This window comes from Triturus cristatus, chromosome 4_1 (assembly GCF_964204655.1).
Source record: "Triturus cristatus chromosome 4_1, aTriCri1.1, whole genome shotgun sequence".
NCBI classification, from domain to species: Eukaryota; Metazoa; Chordata; class Amphibia; order Caudata; family Salamandridae; genus Triturus; species Triturus cristatus.
Genome location: NC_140585.1, coordinates 1,025,895,845 through 1,025,921,446, shown reverse-complemented (window position 1 = coordinate 1,025,921,446; position 25,602 = coordinate 1,025,895,845).

The window sequence follows — 25,602 nt, the reverse complement described above, 5'->3', positions numbered from 1 at the left end:
TTGTGTATAACAATCTATCCCAATTAAAGAATTAAATAATTAAGTAGAAGCTCAAACGCTCAACCGCAATAATGCGGCGAATTCACAAAGGATCAACTTGACTACCCTCTAGTGGGTTTATGTGTTTGGTGTGTTTAGATGTACTGACAAGATAAGATGAGGGGGGACAATCCATGTTTTTAAACACCCTCATGTTATAAGACCTCATAATGCATAATGATCTTGTCTTACTAATAATCATCTGTACAGGCACTTTATCCTGAGGCTTATGGCAATAAAACTTAATACAGAAAAACATCAACGACCCTCTACTGGGTAAATACCAGTTTTACACTTTGTTCATGCATATTTTGCCTTAATCAATAGTGACATTTTAACAGATTATACATCTTAATTGTATAAAAGCGAGGTTGATATCCAAAAGGTTATTCTCTATGTTGGAGTATTACAAGTGTACAAAAAGTTCCTCATCCTGATTTAAACCATGAGGGGTCAAAGTTCTGAACAAAACAATGTGCTTAGATTCCTTTTGTCGAATAAGTTTTTCTCGATTCCCTCCTCGCTCTAAGTTTGGTACTTGTTCGATTGCGTAGAATCTAAGCAATTCCCATTTGCTCTCATGCATTTTTTCCATGTGCTTAGCGATTGCATTAGAGCGATCCAGATTGACGGTGGCTCTAATGTGTTCCAAAATTCGTTTTCTGATTTCACAAATCGTACTACCTATGTACTTCAAGTTACAAGGGCACTCCACTATGTATACCACATATTTACTTTTGCAGGAGATGTGTTGTCTTATTTTCCATTTCTCACCTTTTCTGACTTCAACCTCCTTTTTGGAGATTGCGATCTTGCAGGCTTTGCAGTTTTTGCATGGCCAAAAGCCTTCAATGTCAGTCCATAACCTCTGTGGTTTTGGCTTGAAGTGACTACGAGTCAATTTGTCACCTAGATTAGGTGCTCTCATGTATGTGACGTTGGGATGGTCCCCTATAAGGTCTGAAATGGTAGTGTCTAATTTCAGAATGCCCCAATGTTTTTTCAGTATGTGGATCAGATCACTGGTTTCAGTGGAGTAGGTGGTTATAAGACGAATTTTCGTGAAATCTTCTTTGTTGTCTTTTTGTTTATTTTTTAATATTTCAGTTCGATTTCTCAATTTGGCCTTCATTAGACTTTTCTTGATTATTTTGCCCGGGTACTTTCTTTTTTCAAATCTAATTTTCATTGCTTTACTATGGTTTTCAAATTCATTGCCTGCAGAACAGTTCCTGCGCAGCCTGAGGAATTCTCCATAGGGTATATTCCATTTTTGGTTGGCGGGATGAAAACTGTTGGCATGGAGAACTGAGTTGGTGGCTGTTTTTTTCCTGAATAGGGTGGTTTGTAAGGTGTTGTTTTGCACGTATATTACAATGTCCAGGAACGAGATTTTGTTGGAACTAATCTCATAGGTAAATTGTAATTTGGTCTCATTGTTGTTCAAAATTTGGAAATATGTTGCAAATTCTTCATCTGTGCCATCCCATATTATAAAGAGATCGTCGATAAAACGCCACCATGCAATCATTTTTTGTACATGTTTGTCCATGCTACACAGTTCCATGCTATTTTCTGTTCAAACCATCCCATCACCAGATTTGCAAAATTTGGAGAAAAAGAAAAGCCCATGGCTGTACCTTTCATTTGTTGATAATGTATTTTATTGAAAGTAAAAATATTGTTTTGTAGCCACAAAGTAATCATTTGCAGCAACATGGTGTTGTGTTGTTTGTATTGGATGTTCCTTTTTCCCAGAAAAAAACTGCATGCTTTTAGACCTATTTGATGTTCTATACTGGTGTATAGAGAAACTACATCCATTGAAACAAGCTTGTATCTTTGGTTCCAAGGTATCCCTTCAAGTTTTTGAAGGAGATCTGTTGTGTCTCGCAAATAGGATGTAAGATCCTTTACCATAGGAGCCAGAAAATGGTCGATGTAATTAGACATGGATTCCATAATTGAACCATTCGCAGAAATGATGGGTCTGCCTGGAGGTTTGACAAGACGTTTGTGAACCTTTGGTAAAAAATAGATCGTTGCTTCGATCGGATTTGCAACTGTTAGGTATTTTCTTTCTTCTTCGTCAATCAGACCCTTAGCTAGCCAGTCATTGAGATGTTTATTGATGGTCTTTTCAATTTCTTTAGTTGGATTGGAGCTTAATACTTTGTAACATGACTCATCTTGTAGCTGATTGTTAGCTTCCCATATATAGTCGTCTTGGTTTTGGATTACCACATTGCCGCCTTTGTCCGCGGGTTTGATTTCAATTGTGGAATCCTGTTGGAGATCTTTTAGAGCCTTTCTTTCAAGGGGCGAAAGATTGTCCTTGATTTTACGTTGATTGAGGTGATATAAGTCATGTATGATTGTTTCATGAAACAAATCAATTTTGTTGCCTGGTGGTAGGGTGGGGTAATAATAAGATTTTGGTTTCTTACCACTTATTCCTGCTCCTAAAGGTGATAATAATTCTCCAAGACTATCCTCATGATCTGGTGATTCCACTTCTCCCATGGTTATGAGAGTAACCAAGGCTTGTTCGTCTTCTACAAGTAGTTCCCTATTCAAAGTGGTAGTGATTTTCTCTTTAGTCAATCTTGTCTTTTCCGCAAAGATTTTAACCAATTTGATTTTTCGGATGTATTTGTAAAGATCAATGCGTGTTTGTGCAATATCTAAATGTATATTAGGACAAAAGTTAAGACCTTTCTTTAGTAATTGTTCTTCTGAATTCGTTAGTTGGCGTTTCGAGAGATTGATGACAATTAGTTCTTGAGAGTCACCACTTAGATCTATTTCCTCTTGGTTGCTTGTTACTAGGTCCGTTTTGTCCTGCCCCGAGTCTCCATTGATGCATTGTTGCCTTCCTTGCCCTCTTTGGCCTCTCCTTGTTTTCCTCTTCCTCCTCTGCCCTGTCCTCTTCCTCTTCCTCTTCCTCTTCCCCGGCCCAATGGTTTTGTCTTTTCCCAATTTTGTTGTTGCAGGGCCAGGCGCATTTCCGTTAAAAAAGGAATTTTGTTGCTAATTGATGCAGTTTGTTGTGGGGCATTGGTGCTTTCATTTACACTTAAATCCGTACTCGTTAGAGATTCATAGCTAGAAAATTGTGCACTGGCGGTTTCCAGCTGTTCCTTGCTTCTTTGTTGCTCAAACTTTCTAGCGAAAGTGAAGATGCGCCCCTCCTCAAAATCAAGTTTGTCCCTCTTAAATTTGAATTGTTTGCGTTGTTTCACGCGGTCTTCATGTTTTTCTAGATTTTTTATCATTTCTTCTTTCAGTTTTTGATGTTCTTCAGACAGGGTGAGTTTCTCCAAGGATTCTTCTATTTCACTTAATTCTTTTTGTATGTCATTAAGTGCTTTTTCTGTATGTTTGATCAGGATTGTTATGAGGCCCATTGAGGAGCCCAGAAGATGTTCGCCCCATTCTTGCAATAATTCTCCACTCGTGTCTTGATGACTAGGCATGAGTGTTAGGCGTATTCCTCGGGGAATTCTTTTTACTTCCACGTATTTTTTTAAAGTAATCAATTCCCACCATTTATTGATTTCTTTTCTGGCTAGTCTCTCCCAATACCTGAGAACCTCTTTGTTATCGTTCATAGCATTTGCACTCGGCTTGCCTTTTGACTGGTATGATGTTGGAATATTTTCAAACACTTGAGCTACTTCAGCATTGCGTTTGGCTTCTCTTCTCTCCATAGCTAATTGTGTTGCCGATTTTCTTTGCACTCTTTTGGATTAGATTCCGAGTTCTCTCTCATGTAGATAGGAATAGCAGAATGAGATCCGAAGAGTTACTTGACTTATTTGAATTTAGAACACTTGTTTGCTTGAATAAGTCAAAAAGTCTATTTCTGCTATGTTTTGCTATCCGGAATGAGCCGTGTAATATAAGTGGCGTATAAACACTTACGCGACTTGATTAAACTTTGCTGTAGCGTTTACACAAAGTGACTCTATACACAGATTAGATTATTGAGAGCTCCATAACCCGCCATGAACACTGTGTGTAGAGAGCATTGATGAATGATACAATATTGCCGCGTGTTCTTACCTCAAACAGTTCGGTTTCAACGTCTCCTGCTACCCTCCGGCTGCAAGGTAAAGGGTCCACCTTCTGTTTACAGAGGTGCGCGTGCAGATTTTCGTCTTTCCTCCTCTTTCAGCATTCAATGCACGGTGGCTGCCGACTATTCCTTTAACGTGAATCCTGTGGTGCCCTCTTGTGAAAGTCGGCGCTCCTCTTGCGGGGCGGTGCGAAGTTCGTCCGGCAGAGCAGCCGGTAAATATAACAACAAGAGACCTCTGAGCCCAGAGGTCGAGATGAACACGCACTCACTCGGAATCTGTTGCTTTACAGGTTTGCTTTAATCCATATTCATGAGCAAAACAAAAGCTATGCCCAACACGTTTCGGTTCGCAACTCGAACCTTGATCACGGGTAACAACTGGGCATGACCAGACATCATTTATTTCAAATATTGCAGTTACTTCCTGTTGCTGTGATTGCAAAGCATCCTGGTCATTGTAGTGCATTGAATTAACACATGTGCAAGTTGTTAAGGATTCTAAGTCAAATGAATTTAAAAAACAAAGAAAAAAGGGGGGAAGGTGATCATTCATACTGTTGTGTATAACACTCTATCCCAATTAAAGAATTAAATAATTAAGTAGAAGCTCAAACGCTCAACCGCAATAATGCGGCGAATTCACAAAGGATCAACTTGACTACCCTCTAGTGGGTTTATGTGTTTGGTGTGTTTAGATGTACTGACAAGATAAGATGAGGGGGGACAATCCATGTTTTTAAACACCCTCATGTTATAAGACCTCATGATGCATAATGATCTTGTCTTACTAATAATCATCTGTACAGGCACTTTATCCTGAGGCTTATGGCAATAAAACTTAATACAGAAAAACATCAACGACCCTCTAGTGGGTAAATACCAGTTTTACACTTTGTTCATGCATATTTTGCCTTAATCAATAGTGACATTTTAACAGATTATACATCTTAATTGTATAAAAGCGAGGTTGATATCCAAAAGGTTATTCTCTATGTTGGAGTATTACAAGTGTACAAAAAGTTCCTCATCCTGATTTAAACCATGATGGGGTCAAAGTTCTGAACGAAACAATGTGCTTAGATTCCTTTTGTCGAAGAAGTTTTTCTCGATTCCCTCCTCGCTCTAAGTTTGGTACTTGTTCGATTGCGTAGAATCTAAGCAATTCCCATTTGCTCTCATGCATTTTTTCCATGTGCTTAGCGATTGCATTAGAGCGATCCAGATTGACGGTGGCTCTAATGTGTTCCAAAATTCGTTTTCTGATTTCACAAATCGTACTACCTATGTACTTCAAGTTACAAGGGCACTCCACTATGTATACCACATATTTACTTTTGCAGGAGATGTGCTGTCTTATTTTCCATTTCTCACCTTTTCTGACTTCAACCTCCTTTTTGGAGATTGCGATCTTGCAGGCTTTGCAGTTTTTGCATGGCCAAAAGCCTTCAATGTCAGTCCATAACCTCTGTGGTTTTGGCTTGAATCGACTACGAGTCAATTTGTCACCAAGATTAGGTGCTCTCCTGTATGTGACGTTGGGATGGTCTCCTATAAGGTCTGAAATGGTAGTGTCTAATTTCAGAATGCCCCAATGTTTTTTCAGTATGTGGATCAGATCACTGGTTTCAGTGGAGTAGGTGGTTATAAGACGAATTTTCGTGAAATCTTCTTTGTTGTCTTTTTGTTTATTTTTTAATATTTCAGTTTGATTTCTCAATTTGGCCTTCATTAGACTTTTCTTGATTATTTTGCCCGGGTACTTTCTTTTTTCAAATCTAATTTTCATTGCTTTACTATGGTTTTCAAATTCATTGTCTGCAGAACAGTTCCTGCGCAGCCTGAGGAATTCTCCATAGGGTATATTCCACTTTTGGTTGGCGGGATGAAAACTGTTGGCATGGAGAACTGAGTTGGTGGCTGTTTTTTTCCTGAATAGGGTGGTTTCGTTCAGAACTTTGACCCCTCATGGTTTAAATCAGGATGAGGAACTTTTTGTACACTTGTAATACTCCAACATAGAGAATAACCTTTTGGATATCAACCTCGCTTTTATACAATTAAGATGTATAATCTGTTAAAATGTCACTATTGATTAAGGCAAAATATGCATGAACAAAGTGTAAAACTGGTATTTACCCACTAGAGGGTCGTTGATGTTTTTCTGTATTAAGTTTTATTGCCATAAGCCTCAGGATAAAGTGCCTGTACAGATGATTATTAGTAAGACAAGATCATTATGCATCATGAGGTCTTATAACATGAGGGTGTTTAAAAACATGGATTGTCCCCCCTCATCTTATCTTGTCAGTACATCTAAACACACCAAACACATAAACCCACTAGAGGGTAGTCAAGTTGATCCTTTGTGAATTCGCCGCATTATTGCGGTTGAGCGTTTGAGCTTCTACTTAATTATTTAATTCTTTAATTGGGATAGAGTGTTATACACAACAGTATGAATGATCACCTTCCCCCCTTTTTTCTTTGTTTTTTAAATTCATTTGGCTTAGAATCCTTAACAACTTGCACATGTGTTAATTCAATGCACTACAATGACCAGGATGCTTTGAAATCACAGCAACAGGAAGTAACTGCAATAATAGAAATAAATGATGTCTGGTCATGCCTGGTTGTTACCCGTGATCAAGGTTCGAGAGAGAAAAAAAGTGTATAAAAAACTACCCACCTGTCAGAGCGTGTCACGTGATCAAGGCCCTTCCGGGATGAAACGCGTCATGGCTGTAGAGGTCTCTGTGGAATAAAGAGTTTATTTTGCTGCATTATCCTGTGGTCCGTGCTTCGTTGTTCCGAGAAGGTTGTATCAGCCGATGAAGTTTATGCTAATAAGGAAAGCCGGTTCTTGACTTCTCCGGCTTAACACAGACCCCCCGCCACGTTGGGTGCAGCCATCAAAGGAGTCAGCGCTTGCTCCACAAGCTGTTCAGTGAATCCGGGAGGATTATCTTGGCGACACCCCCCGATGAAAGACAACATTCAGCAGAAAGATATCCACGAGCGACAAAGCCGTTACCAGGTAGGCGAACACGAGCCCAACTGGCGCGTTAGCATTGCCGGTAACTTGCAGAAGGCTTAATGGATTAGATCGCTGCATCAAATAGTTGAAAGTCGGGTGCGGGGTTTGTGCAACTTTTGCTCAAGCGGAGCTATTTATTTCAAGTTCCCCATAGTTAGCACTTAATCAGCTAACGATACTCTACACTTTCCCAAACAAAGACCATGACAGCCGACGCGCTCCGTGAACGGGAGGCGGCGGCAGCCGACATGTTTGATGACACCAAACGGCTAACAGTGGACTCAATGTCCCAGAATGCACCTGCGGGGCTCCACAATACTAGTCTAAGGGACAAATTCAAATTGCTGGAAAAATTAATGAGGAATGAAAAAAAGAAGTGGTGGGAGGCTAAATCTCTCCAACGATATGTTGACGTTGGTAGGGTACCTCGTGGTTTAAGAATTTTACTAGCACCAAGTTATGAAGATCCTGACAGAGACATGATGAGGGAATGGGCTGAGGCCAGCTTAGACTCATCACGCCGACTCCTGCTCATCTTGGTCAAATATTTCGAAAAGGACAGAGTCAAATTGCTGGAACAAATTGAGATTCTTAACACAGAGATAGAAAGTACGGGTCCAACAGAAGATATTGTAAAACTTAAAGATGAAATGAAAAAGAGGTTAAAGAGAGAAGAGGATACAATTAGTGCAAGGAAAGCCTATAAATTCCACAGAGATCGTACCGACTATGAAAGTGGACGAATCTTTACCTTTGCCAAAAAATATGTTTGTTTGAAAGTTTCCAAATACAAGGGAGGTCAGACCGATAAAAGAATTCCTGCCACTAGATTTAACACGGAGGGGGTATCATCGAACTCTGAGCTCAGTTCGGCACCAGAGAGTGAGACTGAAATTGAATCCGCAATCAAACGCTTCGTCAAATTCCAGTATAACTTTCATTGGCAGATGAGGTCGATTTTTTAGTGGAAGAGCGCAGGCAAACCCTGCGCCCATGACCACAACAAAGCAAAATGCAAGCAGAACAATCAAACACCGGGAAAGAAGACGGGCGAGGAAAAGATATTACCAACAGCAAAACACAACAAATGAAACAACAAAAGAGGAATTGGCGACGGTAGGAAGACATAAAGACAATACTACTCCAACAGTTGTAAACCTCACAGAAATAATACTACGGAAAGCAGAACAACAACTTCTCTCCTTGGGCCTTTCCTTCTGCCCTGTAAGTTCTTTAAACTATGCCACTACGCGATTTGATGTATATTAAAGCATTAGGAAATTAAAATTAAAAAAATATTTTCAACAAGCTAATTTACAGCAAGATAAGTCAAGGAATGAAACGATAAACATCCAACTTGCGCACATTGATCAAGGGGACATTCCAGACCCTCTCACCCAATCAGATAGGGGTTTCCTTACTGATATGGAAGAACTACTTGATGAAAATCAAATCTCCAGCCCTAAGTTGCCAACAAGTCAAAAAGGTAACAATAGTGATACACAATTGAAACCTAAAACACCTTTTAAACCTTTTTCTACATTCCACCCATTGATGATCAAAGATTCGATTGATAACTTTCATGACAATGTGGTAGCTGGATTAAAGGGTTTAAACTACAAAACTCAAAACATTACAAAATCAAGAACTAAAAAACAAGAAATTCAATTCCATTCATTAATGACTAAATTAAAAAAGAACTCAGACATTGTCGTACGCAACGCAGATAAGGGCGGAAACGTTGTTCTTTGGAAAAAAGTGATTATATTACAGAAGCTATGAAACAACTCAAAGACAATGATTGCTATCGGCGCAGTGACTATCTAACTTTGCGCAAAGTAACAAATGATTTCAACATGAAATTAATTGGGTGGAAAAACACGGGATTGTTGACAGTGGATGAATTTATATTTATGAAGAATGATAAACCAGTAGTCCCCATTTTATATTTCATTCCAAAGTTTCACAATCATGCACAACAACCACCTGGTAGACCTATTATCTCAGCTCCTAACAGCCTACTTGAAAATACTTCCAGATATGTGGATTATTTTCTACAGGAACATGTCCAGAGTTTAACTTCCTATATCAGAGATACAAGCGACTTTTTAGTGAAACTGTTGAATTATCCATGGCAACAATATTACTTATTAATGACACTAGACGTGAAATCTCTATACACGTCAATCAACCATAGAGTTGGACTAAAGGATCTTGAATTTTATTTGGCTAAAAGAGGATTGCAATATGCTCAACACAGTGCTATGATTTTAAACATGGTAGATTTTTGCTTAAGCAACAATTATTTCCTGTTTCAAAACACCCTTTATCAACAGCTGCGAGGAGTAGCGATGGGGGCCAGCTTCTCCCCCAGCTATGCCTGTCTCCACATGGGCTGGTTTGAGGAGCTGGTCCTACTTAAGGAACATACTATGTACGTAACCAAAAATATCAAGGCTTGGTGGAGATACATTGATGACCTTTTTGTAATATGGGATGGGTCAATTGCAGAGGCAGAAGAATTTATAAAACAGCTAAACAAAAATTCATTGAATCTCCATTTCACAGCATCCATCAGTAATAAAAGTGTTAACTTTTTAGATGTTGAAGTCTTCATAGAGGACGGTAAAATAGAGACTAAACTATATAGAAAGCCGATGGCAGGCAACACTGTATTACATGCAGGTAGTTCACACCCCAAGCATCTCATATACAGCATACCATACGGTGAGATGCTTAGACTTAGACGCATTTGTAGCTGTGATAAGGATCTTATTGTTGAACAAGAAATCAGCAAAAGAAGATTTCAGGAAAGGGGATATACTGCCAAGTGTTTAGAAGCCGCCATCCTCAAAAGTAGAATCAAAACTAGGGAAATCCTACTTAACGCAAACCCAGACCCTAATGACAGAAAGTCCAAACAAACAAGATCAGGACAATGTGTTTAGATTTCTCCTCCAATTCAACAAACAAGAAAGAGAAATTAAAAAGTTGATCACAAAAAATTGGCCCCTGGTTCTAAGTGACCCTACTATTGGTCATTTACTGCCAACAAAACCAGCGATTACATACAGTAGGGCTATGTCTATGAAGGACATTTTAGTCCAGAATGATCCATCTAGTTCCAACAAAAGTACATGGCTAGCTCAAAGAAAGGGCTTTTTCAAATGTAAGGTGTGTAAAGCATTCAAATATGGCAAGAATCACACATCATACAAAACCCCTTTTAGCAACAATGAAAATCTCATTACTAAGGTCCTTAACTGCAAATCTGACCAAGTCGTATATGTGCTGGAGTGCCCATGTGGGTTAAGCTACGTGGGTAGCACCATCCTACAGGGACACAAGAGAGTACTCCAACACATCAGAGCAATCAAGAACAAAGGCCAGACTTTAAATGAGGTACACAATGCTGATCCCACAGGCTTGAGCTACTTTCTGATTGATTCAATCCCACTAAGCAAGAGAGGAGGAGACAGGGAAAAAGCATTAAGACTTATGGAAGCAAGGTACATTATGAATTTAGATACCAAGCATCCGAAAGGTCTGAATGCTACTGAAGAACTTTACACATGCTTATAAATGTCCCAGATCCCCATATGTTACATTATTTGATGAAAGTATTTAGACGACTAGTGATATTCTATATTGATATCGACAATAGCATTCTATACTATACACTAACTCAGTATAGCTAGCCGCCTAACCGATATATTATTTTAATTTTACACATAGGGTGGGTTAACAGGTTTTTGACATCAGTAATTTTCATAACATTTCAATTATGGGTTTTATTAATTATATGGCACTTTCACTTTAAAGCACAGTTTACAGGGAACTGAACAAAATAAATTAAAGATATAGGAGACAACACCCGTTAAAATTGTAATTTGAATATATTTGACAATATGTACATTTCAATGCAATCATACAGTTGATTTAATTAAGGTATTCAGACCATGGATAGACCTCAATGCAGCGTATGAATTTTAATTTAATTTTAATACAGGCATAGGCATATCAATACAAACAAGTTATAAATAATGTAATCAATATTTTATTTGTATCTATGCAATTTTTAACAAAAACATCAATTTTGTATGTTTTTAGTATTTATTTAAAACGTTTGTTTTACCTGTATTTATTGGCTATTTATTCTTGCACTGTCACTTTAAACACTGGTTAAAGGATTACGCAAAAAGAGCAAAAAAAGAGAGAAAAAAAGTGTATAAAAAAACTACCCACCTGACAGAGCATGTCATGTGATCAAGGCCCTTCCGGGCTGAAACGCGTCATGGCTGTAGAGGTCTCAGGGGAATAAAGAGTTTATTTTGCTGCATTATCCTGTGGTCTGTGCTTTGTTGTTCCGAGAAGGTTGTATCAGCCGACAAAGTTTATGCTTATATATATATATATATATATATATATATATATATATATATATATTTTATCTACTGGCGGTCGCCAGTAGATGGTTATAGTTAGGACCGAGTTTCCATAGGAAATCTGAAAATTCTATTTTGAATACCTTTGGCGACGGTTGACGAATCCTCGCGAAATTTTCAAAACTAATGGGGCGCTCTGCTCAGCTCCTACCCTGAAAGTCTCGGGGTGATTCGTCAAGCGGGGGCTGAGAAAAAAGGGGGTCCCTAAACGTGTTTTCCCCATGCATTTTCCCATAGGACCTTTAGTCTAAGGTACAGCCTGAACGGCTGAACAGAATTACTTGAAATTTGGCAAAGAGGTAGTCCTCAGGTCAGGGATGTGCCTGTTGCATATATGGTGTCAATCTGTTCAGTAGTTCCTGAGAAAATTGCAGTTAAAAGCACATAAATATCTATAAGCGTGCACTGTGCGCGCACCGTGCACGCACCGTGCGCGCACGGTGCCGTGCACGAGCGTAATTCTGATTGGTGGATTCATGTCATTCAACATTCGAATCGGTCGAAATCAGGAAGTGTCGGCCGCCATTTTGTGTGTTTTGTGTGTGACAGTGAAAAAGAAAGGTGGAGAACGTGAAAAGGGGGCAGGGTAGAGAGTTCCTCACCCCCTAGCCTTTGTCAGGGGGTCCCTGAAGGACCCCGAAGGACCCATTTTTTTTTTTTTTCAAAAAATCGCGGGTGCAAAAAATAAAAAAATAAATAGAATTAAAAATCAAGTTTAAGTGTTTAGATGTTGGTTGGCTCTAAAAAGAGCCGTTGTGTTCATTGAGTCTTTTTTGGTACCTACAAGTAAGTACCGATGCACAGTCTAAAGTTCAAGAGGAAGACTCTGTTCCCTTCATCTGTGAAATGTACACCATCTCCTCTATAAATGCCACTCAGAAGCATTGGTTCATAGTACTTTCTGTTGCAGAATCTTCAAACACCACACCCACTCCCCTCACTATTTCTTCTTATTTGCTGGGACAAGGAGCTGAACAGGTTTTCCAGTACTTGAAAATGGCAGAACAGCAGTCTACTTCAGGGAGTGAGGAGGAGACCTGGATGCACTCACAAGTCTGTGAAATGTACACCATCTCCTCTATAAATGCCACTTAGAAGCATTGGTTCATAGTAGTTTCTGTTCCAGAATCTTCAAACACCACACCCACTCCCCTCACTATTTCTTCTTATTTGCTGGGACAAGGAGCTGAACAGCTATCAATTTTACTTGAAAATGGCAGAACAGCAGTCTTCTTCAGGGAGTGAGGAGGAGACCTGGATGCACTCTGAAGGTGTATTTCAGTAGAATGACAATATGAAAAGAAAGGTAGTTGTAAAATGGAGGCTTACATACTTTTTTTAATACAATGAACTAGGCTGTATGTTTACATTTTCAAAGCATGTTTTGTATTGGTTCAGAAAAATGTGTTCCCACAGAACATTACTTTGGATTTGCTGTTAGGTTTGAAAAGTCAAGCAATCTTGCTGTTTGGATTAGAAACATTGTGTGCTGAACTTCTGACCTCTCTGCTCACACCAGTGTTCCATGATCTGTTGCTATGCTAGCAGGCAGAAGTCATGTTGGGGGTAGGATTCATTTGGAAAGGGTTGAAATTTGCAACCAATAGAAATGTGTGTTTCCATTTAAAAGAAAGGTGGAGAACGTGAAAAGGGGGCAGGGTAGAGAGTTCCTGACCCCCTAGCCTTTGTCAGGGGGTCTCTGAAGGATCCCAAAAAGTGAAAAAAACATTTTTATTTTTTTTCAAAAAATCACGGGGTGCGTGCATGGTGCGTGCACGGTGGAAAAAAATTCGGAAAAAAGGAGAATTAAAAATCAAGTTTAAGTGTTTAGATGTTGGTTGGCTCTAAAAAGAGCCATTGTGTTCATTGAGTGCTTTTTGGTACCTACAAGTAAGTACCGATGCACAGTCTAAAGTTCAAGAGGAAGACTCTGTTCCCTTCATCTGTGAAATGTACACCGTCTCCTCTATAAATGCCTTGTATGTTGTAACGCAAGTTGTTGTGGTATACAGAACCCATACCATAGTCTCTGAGGGAAGCAGAAACAGACTTATTGACGTGCTTTCTTGCTTTCTCAATCTGCGGACAATATTGGTTGGACCAGTTCCACTTTTGCCTTTGGCATATATTAGAATATACAAAGGTAGTTTGTGGAAAAAGTGACATCAATTGCACAAAGGTGTACTTAACAAGCATTTCCAGACCTACCCCAGTTAAAGTGCCTAGGTCCTTTCCACCACAGTGCACAATTATAAGGTTAGGCTGTGGGAGACGTAGAAAGGATTTCACCAAAGGCATTAATTGGTGCCACTTTAACCCTCTCTGACCAATCCATTTAATGTCTACATTTGGCAAAGCAAGGTCTTTCACAATACCTCTTTTTTCTGCATACTTTTCACTCCAGAAGACATAGCTATGACCTACAATGCACACTGTGAACATCTTTCAAGGAGATCTGGATGCACTCAGAAGGTGTCTTTCAGTTGAATGGCAATATGAAAAGAAAGATAGTTGTAAAATGGAGGCTTACATACTTTTTTTAATAAAAAGAACTCATTGGCTGTTTCAGACCATTCAACACTACAAACTAGGCTGTATGTTTAAATTTTTAAAAGCATGTTTTGTATTGGTTCAGAAAAATGTGTTCCCACAGAACATTACTTTGGATTTGCTGTTAGGTTTGAAAAGTCAAGGACTCTTGCTCTTTGGATTAGAAACATTGTGTGCTGAACTTCTGACCTCTCTGCTCACACCAGTGTTCCATGACCTGTTGCTATGGTAGCAGGCAGAAGTCATGTTGGGGGTAGGAATGATTGGGAAAAGGGTTGAAATTTGCAACCAATAGAAATGTGTGTTTCCATTTGAAAAAATGTGGGAAGCAGTGTGATTTGAAATTAACATGTATATGTGTGAAAAAAGAGAGGGAAAGTTTGCCATTTACTGGTTCTGATGAGAGGTGTACAGTTCAGAGATTCTGGCTCTGATAATCTGCTGTGTGAGTGCCACATTTCTTTCTTAACTAACTACTTTTAAAGGTGAGTTATGAATTTCAGAGGGGATGTATGTGGTGTATTTTGATATAAATAATAGAAATGTGTTTCTTCTTTTAAAGTTGTGTTTTACATTTTATGTTTTGGAAGATATTTAACTGCCTTGAACTTGTAAGATATTATGGAGTATGTCTTCACCATAAGTTAAGGTGTACTGGTATCACTCAGGAATACTGTTTTCTGCCTAGAATCACACCATGAGTCTGTGTGCACACAGGAATTGTTGTCAGAGATCTAATTCGTGTTGCTCTTGTTCTGTTTGACTTGCACTTGTAGGAAAGGGGCAGCTTGTTTTCTTGAACTGTGATGGTTAGCATTCAACAGAAATCACTATCTCACAGATGCGAGGCAAATGCTAACACATTTGAAAACCACAGGGTAGATTTTCCTTCCACTCCTGCAATGGGTGAGGTAGTTCCTACATGTTCAAAAGCCCAATTAACCCTTACCACATGTGCTCTTACATACATCTATGCAGTCTTCATGCAGTTGTGCAAGTGTCCATGCAGATCTCGCTTGCACCTGACAATACACAATCTCCAGAAACACACTCTTAGCACACAGCCAGGTGCTTCTCCTGCACTCCCATGCTTACTATTCAGCACTGTGTGGTATTTCAGATAGCAGTGTGTAACACTAACACATTCAACATCACCAAGGCTCATTTCCTTTGCTCTAGTCTAATCACTCACCCAGGTTCCACATGCTCTTGGTCTCAAGTAGCTGTTAGGACATGTGCTCTTTTTTGCCTCTCTAAACTATAAGGAAAATGTGTCAGGCTGTTACAGTAATTATCACTTTCTCTACCACAGTAGTACATGTGCTTTGAAATTGCCAATCAAATATCGTTTTCTGCCTAGAATCACACCATGAGTCTGTGTGCACACAGGAATTGTTGTCAGAGATTTAATTTGTGTTGCTCTTGTTATGTAAGACTTGCACTCGTAGGAAAGGGGCAGCTTGTTTTCTTGAACTGTGATGGTTAGCATTCAGAAGAAATCAGTATCTCACAGATGCCAGGCAAATGCTAACACATTTTAAAACAACAGGGTAGATTTTCCTGCCACTCCTGCAGTGGGTGAGGTAGTTCCTACATGTTCAAAAGCCAAATTAACCCTTACCACATGTGCTCTTACATACATGTATGCAGTCTTCATGCAGGTGTGCAAGTGTCCATGCAGATCTCTCTTGCACCTGACAATACACAGTCTCCAGAAACACACTCTTAGCATACAGCCAGGTGCTTCTCCTGCACTCCAATGCTTACTATTCAGAACTGTGTGGTATTTCAGATAGCAGTGTGTAACGCTAACACATTCAACATCACCAAGGCTCATTTCCTTTGCTCTAGTCTAATCACTCACCCAGGTTCCACATGCTCATGGTCTCAAGTAGCTGTTAGGACATGTGCTCTTTTCTGCCTCTCTAAACTATAAGGGAAATGTGTCAGGCTGTTACAGTAATTATCACTTGCTCTACCACAGTAGTAAATGTGCTTTGAAATTGCCAAACAAATATCGTTTTCTGCCTAGAATCACACCATGAGTCTGTGTGCAGACAGGAATTGTTGTCAGAGATTTAATTTGTGTTGCTCTTGTTCTGTTTGACTTGCACTCGTAGGAAAGGGGCAGCTTGTTTTTTGAACTGTGATGGTTAGCATTCAGCAGAAATCACTATCTCACAGATGCGAGGCAAATGCTAACACATTTGAAAACAACAGGGTAGATTTTCCTTCCACTCCTGCAATGGGTGAGGTAGTTCCTACATGTTCAAAAGTCCAATTAACCCTTACCACATGTGCTCTTACATACATCTATGCAGTCTTCATGCAGTTGTGCAAGTGTCCATGCAGATCTCTCTTACACCTGACAATACACAGTCTCCAGAAACACACTCTTAGCACACAGCCAGGTGCTTCTCCTGCACTCCCATGCTTCCTATTCAGCAGTGTGTGGTATTTCAGATAGCAGTGCGTAACGCTAACACATTCAACATCACCAAGGCTCATTTCCTTTGCTCTTGTCTAATCACTCACCCAGGTTCCACATGCTCTTGGTCTCAAGTAGCTGTTAGGACATGTGCTCTTTTCTGCCTCTCTAAACTATAAGGAAAATGTGTCAGGCTGTTACAGTAATTATCACTTGCTCTACCACAGTAGTAAATGTGCTTTGAAATTGCCAATCAAATATCGTTTTCTGCCTAGAAACACACCATGAGTTTGTGTGCACACAGCAATTGTTGTCAGAGATTTAATTTGCGTTCCTCTTGTTCTGTAAGACTTGAACTCGTAGGAAAGGGGCAGCTTGTTTTCTTGAACTGTGATGGTTAGCATTCAGCAGGACTCACTATCTCACAGATGCGAGGCAAATGCTAACACATTTGAAAACAACAGGGTAGATTTTCCTTCCACTCCTGCAATGGGTGAGGTAGTTCCTACATGTTCAAAAGCCCAATTAACCCTTACCACATGTGCTCTTGCATACATCTATGCAGTCTTCATGCAGTTGTGCAAGTGTTCATGCAGATCTCTCTTGCACCTGACAATACACAGTCTCCAGAAACACACTCTTAGCACACAGCCAGGTGCTTCTCCTGCACTCCCATGCTTACGATTCAGCACTGTGTGGTATTTCAGATAGCAGTGTGTAACGCTAACACATTCAACATCACCAAGTCTCATTTCCTTTGCGCTAGTCTAATCACTCACCCAGGTTCCACATGCTCATGGTCTCAAGTAGCTGTTTGGACATGTGCTCTTTTCTGCCTCTTTAAAGTATAAGGAAAATGTGTCAGGCTGTTACAGTAATTATCACTTGCTCTACCACAGTAGTAAATGTGCTTTGAAATTGTCAATCAAATATCGTTTTCTGCCTAGAATCACACCATGAGTCTGTCTGCACACAGGAATTGTTGTCAGAGATTTAATTCATGTTGCTCTTGTTCTGTTTGACTTGCACTCGTAGGAAAGGGACAGCTCATATGATTGGATTTGAAAAGCTCAAAAAAATATAGTAATATATTTAAATTACATAAAGGTATTTTTTTTAAGTTTCTTTTAGGTATTGGTGAACAACACTGAAATAAATTAAACATGCCTATAAAATCAAGAAAGAGAAAAGAACAGCAAAACATCTATATTTGAAGACAACTGGGCAACACAAATTAGTTGAAGTACCTCATGTTGGAAAAAAGAAAAAGTCTTCTGGTAAGCAGACTAAGGATTTTTTGTAAAATATCTTCAAACATAGAAAAAATGTAAAAAATATATCCACTGCAAATAGTGTTTCAAGTAGAAAACAACAATACAATAGTAAGAAAATATTAAATGCTAATGTACAATCAGAAGCAGGAAAGAATGACTTAAAAAGAAAAACAGAATTTCAAAACATTCGTAGAAAAATGTTTCAGAGAAGAGTGATGTTCAATTTGCTAAAGGATGTGAAAAAATATAGGAAGAAAGCAAAATTTTATAAGAAAAAGAAATATGTTGAATCAATTGTTGCAAAGGCTTTGGAATTAAAAAGAAAACTATTTATTTTAATTTTGAACAGGATCCGTACATTAGATAAAATAGTCAATGTAATGAAGTCAAAAAGCAAAAGGAAAAGAGTAGTGAAAAAAAATAACTTTTGTAAAGTGTTCTTAGGAGAATGGAAGCATAGTTCAAGTACTGAACCATTTTTTAATGAAGAGAGTTATCTTCAAAGTAATAGTTTGCTGCATGCAGTTGACACCAGTGGTCGAGCTTATGAAGTTAAGGATGGTTGTGTAATGGAAAAGGAGAAAATGGTTCCAAGAAATGAGGAAGAAGTGTTAGCTAATGAGGTTATGGGGAAACGTCCTAAAGCCCCAGTGTACACTTGGAATTGTAGTAGTATTTGTACTGTACGACAAGAATCTATTGATAAATTACGTGACTTTCTAAGAGAATATAGTAAAAAAAAGTGTTAAACAGAAGATGAAGGTGCTTCAAAGACTAGATCCATGCAGAGTGAGAAAGAATATTGGTTTGCAAGGACATTCTCTGGCTTGTCTTTCTAGGAAAGTTTGTCAAAGTGTTTTTCACCATTTTAGGATGCTGGCAGTTCATCATGCTGAAATGAGAAAGTTTGTGAGAAGATTGTATTTTGCTAAAAGTCCAGCACTAAAGTTACATGAGTTGAATAGTGCTCTGTTCCGTGGATCTGTATCAGATGTGAAGAAGGTTTGGGAGGATATTGGGTTTTGTTACTTTTGTCCAGTGCAAGAAAGTGCAGGAATTGACACAGCTATTGAGGAAAATGTGGAAGAGAATGTAGAACCCACTGTTAGTAAAAAATTTGAATATCAAATGACAAAATTTACTATCATCTCTAATGAAAGACCAAATATTACTTGTATTTGTTGCCGGAGAAGCCATTATAAAACTCAAACAAGGAATGTTGATCTCTATAAAAAAAGTGAAAAAGAAAATAATTATAAGTGGAAGGATTTAGCTACATATTTGTTTCTGGAAAATTGTTTTGATTTGGGTGAAGATCAGCGTATTTGTAAATACTGTTATAACAAGTTAGAAGAAAATAAAATGCCAGCTAGAGCTGTACATAATAATTTAGAATTGGTTGATATTCCTGCAGAACATAGGGGCATATCAACAAGCAGGCAATAAAAAATTATCGCCGCTTTTGTGTCCGTTTTCGGCCGAAAAGCGGCGATCATTTTATCGCCTAATCAGCAAGGTCACGCTAACGCGTGAAACCTTGCTTTAGCATCAGGATTCCCAACGCCCAGCTTTGCATCTCTAATGAGATGCAAAGTGGGTGTTCCTGACCTGGCATGACAGGAGAAATGTCGCTAAGGGACATTTCTCCTATCAGCAAACCCCACGCCATGAAGCATAGCGTCAGGAAAAGTAGCAATAACCCCTGTTATCGCTACTTTCCTTACTCCTGCTTCAGGACTGACTTAGCCATGATAGCCTATGGAACGTGGATATCATGGCTAAGTTTGTGAGTCCCTATCAACTAGCTAACGTGAGATTATCACTGGGTTTCCAGCGATAATCTCACGTTAGCCAGTTAGCGCTAGGATTTTTATCGCTGATGAGATAAGGGTTGCTGATAGTACGCTATCTCAGCGATAAAAATCGGCGCTAGCCTGCGATAATTATCCGAGCGCTAAGTGCGCTCAGCGATAATTATCACCGGTTGTTGTTGATATGCCCCTTAGTGATTTAAATACGTATGAGTCTATACTCATTCAATGTGTCCATACGTTTCAGACTATAGTTCGTATGGAGCCCAAAACAGGTAAATTACCTCCTTCAGATTTACAAAGAGGTTTAAAAGCAAGAGTTGTCTATTTGCCATTAGATTTGAAAAAAAATATTGAAACAATTGATGCAGATATTTTGGAAACTGAACCATTAGTTATTCTGGTTAATGGTGTACCTACAAAGAATAAGAAAATTTGGCAGGAGCTAGTAGATGTACGAAAAGTACAAAGAGCAAATTTATATTTGAAAAGAAATAATAAGTACTATGAATCAATTTATATGGATGAAGATGAAGAAGTTTTACTAGCAGACACAGGAATACCAACTGGGCAAATTGAAAAAGTGGATAAGTCAAAAGAAGAAGAAATTGATGAACATTTCAGCTTTCATCCTCTTCATTGTAAAGAAGTTATGGGAAACAATATTGATCTGTTTCAGATGAAAAAAGCAAAAGGAACTCCCGTGAGTGTATGGGAGGAGAGCTTGGAAGCTCGTTGTTTTCCCCAGCTGTTTCCTACAGGAAAAGGTGGACGATATGATGAACGTCCAGTACAGATTCCTGCTTCTGAGTATCGGACTACAAGATTATATGCAGAAGATCCAAGATTTCGTCAAAGTATTCCTTATTTGTTCCATCTTTTATTTGAAAAAGTGACTTGTCTGCACTATCTTATGCAGTAAATCACATTTTAAAAACTGGAGCACATCTACATAATGTGTCTGCAAAGGATTTTATGAACAAAGTGCAACAGTGAGATGATCATTTGGAATCTCAATTGATTAATCTGATGGCTTGTCAACGTGGAACTAATGAATATTGGTACCGACGCCATGGAGAATTGAAATGTATGTTACGGAATTTAGGAACTCCTACATGGTTCCTTACCCTAAGCTGTGCTGAGTATGCTTGGGATGATTTACTGGATTTTCTTCGAGAGGCAAATTCAAATATTGAAAACATCCAATACAAGACAGCAGGAGAATTGTGCTCATTGGATCCGGTTAATGTTTGCAGATATTTCAATCATAGATTTGAGGCTATGATGTCCTTCATCTGCCATAAAAAAAATCCACCTCTTGGGGAAGTTGTGGATTTCTTTTGGAGAAAAGAGTACCAAGCAAGAGGTGCTTCACATATTCATATGCTGTTGTGGATCAAGGATGCCCCAAAATTTGGAACAGATTCTGATGATGCAGTTTTCTCTTTCATTGAAGAATATGCAACATGTGCTATACCTAAAAGCACAGACGAAAAAAACTTAAAACAGCAAGTTTTACGTTTCCAAAGTCATTGGTGTGGAAAATACTGTCGACGAAAGTACAAGAGTAAAGACAAATTCTACACAAAATGTCGATTTGGATTTCCACGACCTGTTCTTTCAAAAGGAAGAGTAAACAGTTTTATGTCAGCTGTGCGACATACCATTACAAGAAAATCTCTGAAAAATGCCTACAACCTAAGAAGAAAAGAAGAGTCAAAATATATAAATGGAATGCTAACATGGATATTCAGTATGTAGCTGACAATTCTATTGCTGTTGCTCGGTATGTCACATCTTACATCACTAAATCTGAGAAAACGGAATTGAAAGAAATGTGGGAAGAGATTTCTCACGAGAAGACTGTCAGTAAAAAGCTATACAGTTTCAGTTTAAAGATGTTATCGCATCGAGAAATTGGCTCATACGAATGCTCAGATAGGTTATCATTTGCAAGTCTGTACTCCAAATCCAGAAGAATAATTCGGGTAAATTTAGGCCTTGCAGGAATGCGAAATCGGATACTGAAATCTATTCGAGAAATGGAATATTTAGCAGAGAAAGAACCAGAAAGTACAGACATCTTGAAAACAAATATGTTGGACACATATTACCCAAACAGAAGTCATCATCTTGAGAACATGTGTCTCTACGAAGTGCTGCAGAACTACATTTATAAACGGAATGCCACAGAAGACATCAACAATGGAAAATATAAAATCATTGGTGAGGAAGGATGTTTGGTGAAACAAACAAAAGGAAGTTTGATTAATCACAGGAAGCTGAGTTGCGACACTACTGACAAAAAGGAATTTTACTACTTAGCACTTTTACAGCTGTTTAAACCATGGCGTTCAGAGGATGAATTACTTGGAGATTTTCAGAGCTATGAAGATTCCTTTAACGCATGCAAAGATAACATAGAATGCAGTACTTTCTCAAATTATGTACAAATGTTAAATGAAGAAATTGAACAAGAAGCTACAATTGCAGCTGAAGTAGCTTGAGACAGTTCTCAAGACAGTCAAAGTTCTGGTACGCTCAGTCAAGATCCCCTAGGACAACCAATCGTAGAAAATGAAGCTGCAATAGCCATGACTGAAGTGGAAACAGCTATGAATCAAGCTCAGGAAGATTTAATAGACTTACCAAATTTGAACAACTGAATGATGAACAACAACAAATGTATGAAGAAGTCACAAAACAAATTGATCATGGATTACTACATGAAAATAAAGAGTGCTCATCCACAGCATTTGAACCAATCAGAATGTATGTGAGTGGACAAGCTGGAACTGGAAAAAGTTTCTTGATTAAAGTAATTAGAAGCTACCTACAAAAAAAAAAAAGATTCACCTTTGTCTTGTGTTGTTACTGCTCCAACTGGGTTAGCAGCATATAACATAAAAGGAATTACCTTACATCATTTGCTAATGTTACCAGTAGAGCATGAGAACAAAATAGAATACCACAAGCTAACAGGAGAAGCAAGTTTTGAAGTTTCAAGACTGTTGAAGAAAATGAAAGTTCTCATTATTGATGAGCTAAGCATGGTATCAAACTTAATGCTTGCCTTTGTGCATTTAAGAATGCAGCAAATTCTAAAGACAGACTATGACGTGTTATTTGGAGGAAAACATGTTATAGTTTTTGGGGATCTACTGCAGCTCACTCCAGTTAAAGGACAACCAGTATTTAATACTGTTACACATGAAGACACGAAAAAGTCGTTAGGAAGTATAGGTAATGTGAATATTTGGTCATACTTTGAGTACAAAGAACTCATTACCACTATGCGGCAAGCAAATGATGATGATTGTGCAAGTATTCTCAAAGATATCAGAATTGGACAACTCACAGAACATGGCAGAAAAGCTTTACAGAGTCGATTGCTATGTAATTTGTTTCCAACAGAACAAATAGTTCCAGAGAAAATATACAAGAAAATTGCAGAAAAAAATACTGTAATCTGCTTTTAATGCCAACACTACATGAATGCTCTATATTCAATGAATAACTTTTGAAATTGGAAAATGAAGAGATTATGAAAATGGAAGCCGTGGATAAAATACAGCATGAAGGAATAACTATTACATTGACAGGCAAATTGAAAACTAAATTGGATTCTCTAGAGAAAAACATATCGAAAACAGCTGGTTTAGAAAAGAATCTTTATGTATGTATGAACTGTCGAGTAATTTTAAGACGTAATTTGAATGTAGAAAAAGGTTTAGTGAATGGAGCTATGGGTAAAGTTGTGGATTTTGTTAAATACCAGAAAAAAGATGTAATTGAATTTTTAAAAATAAAATTTGATCAGATTGAAGAGGTTAAAGACATTAGTCGTTGTTCAGTTCGTTTTTTGCTTGTGAAAGACTTATAAGTACGTAGGAAGCAGTTTCCATTTTCTCTAGCATATGCTGTAACTATTCACAAATCTCAAGGATTAACTGTAGATAGTGCTTTTATAAACATTGGATCTAGTGTGTTTAAAGAAGGTATGGCATATGTTGCTTTGTCACGAGTGAAAAAATGATCTGGTTTATTCATGATAGACTTTGATGACTCAAAAGTTAGTGCTGATGAAAATTGTGTAAAGGAGTATAATAGATTAAGAAGAAGCTATGCTCCTCATTTAGGTCAGTATCCTGTGTTTGAAAAACGTGTTGTTTTTCGGAAAAGGAGAATTGAGAATATCTGTAATGAGGATGTACAGAAGAGAAAACAAAAGGAGAGTGATGTGTTTGCAAGCAAAAAGAAAAAGGACAATGTTGAAGAGGTTGTTGGTTGTCATTTTGAAAATAGCTCTGGTGTCAACTGCTACGCTAATGTAGTGCTGAATGTTGTATTTTATCTTGAAAGTTTGCAAGAGCAGATAATCCTAAATCATGAAAAAAGATTTTGTTCTCTGCTGAGTTTCCTTTATGAGAAGCTGAGTAATGATAAAACTAAAATAGAAAGTGCTTCTGATGTTAGAAATCTTTTAGATGTATGTTCTGGATGTACACAATTTACTGAAAATGTCCAGCAAGATGCACAGGAATTCTTAATGTATATGCTTATGGTACTGGAAGATGAAGGGGTAGAAATAGAAAATATATTTGGTCTCTCCTATGAATGGGAACATTGTTGTGAAAACTGTATGAACACATGCAGCACTAATGTTGATTCTGAAAGGTTCATACATTTAACATTACCAGAGAGTAAAGCAGTGACTTTTAGTAAATTAGTTAAAGATGCAAATCACAACATGGAATGTTCTCAGTGTAAATCAGAAATGTTATCAACGTTATTTTTAAAGAAATATGGACAGTATATAATTTTAATGATGCAACGTTGTAGAGCTGATGGAACAAAAGTGGACACTTTAGTAAAGAAGTTTACAGGAAATCAATTATCAATATCAGGAAAGACTTTTGTTGCAGTTGCAATAATTTTCCATGATGGACCTTCTATAAGTTTTGGTCATTACACAGTTTATCTAAAATGTGAAAAAGGCTGGACACTGTGTAATGACTCTCAATTGATTTTCAAGCAACGTTTGCCTGCAGAATTACCAAATTCCTACTTAATTTTTCTAAAACCAAAATTTTAGATACAAATTGCACCATCTGAAGAAACCATTATTCCGATTTTATAAGATTACCATTGGATATTTCACCTAAAAAGGGTTTAAAAATTACCATTTGGCCTCATGGAAAGGTAAATATTTCTATTGTGGACTTCTTTGACCGATATTATTTTGGTGTATGTGCTTAAGATTTACAGACGTTATTTATTGCAAATAGTTATTGTTCTTAGAAGATATTTTTAATATATATGTTACATTTCTATCAAGGTATTTGCTGACAGAGAACTCTTTTAAAACCTGTCATGTTGTCAAGTTTTAGTAGCTTTAGAAGCTATTCTTTGCTTATGCATTGATAAAATGAGTCAGGGTTTGACACTAAAGTGCAGTACCATGTACTATTCTCTTCACTGTGCCAGAACTGAAAATGTAAAAGTTTTACCCAGGCACTAACCTAGCAGTAGTCTGATGATTTAGTCAGTTTCCAAGTACTCATGTTGTGAACTATACATTACCACATAGATTGCTTCAAATGTCTATGCAGTATGCATGCAGTCTTCTAACATACTATACACTTGTCTTTCACATTTTCAATTCGCTAGTCAGTATCCATACACTTCCAGGAAACACCCTGTAACTCCCTTTGCAGTCCTCTAGTGACCCATTCAGCACCATGTACTAATCCGCTCACTGTGCCAAAAACCAAACACTTATAAATTCACCAAGATACTATCTTTGCAGTACTCTAATCATTCAGTCAGTGCCTTAGTATTCATGCACTGAGTCAGGTGTTAGCACATGGACTGCTTCAAACCCCTATCCACTATGTATGCAGTCTTCTAACCACCTAGACACTTGTCTTTCACACTTTC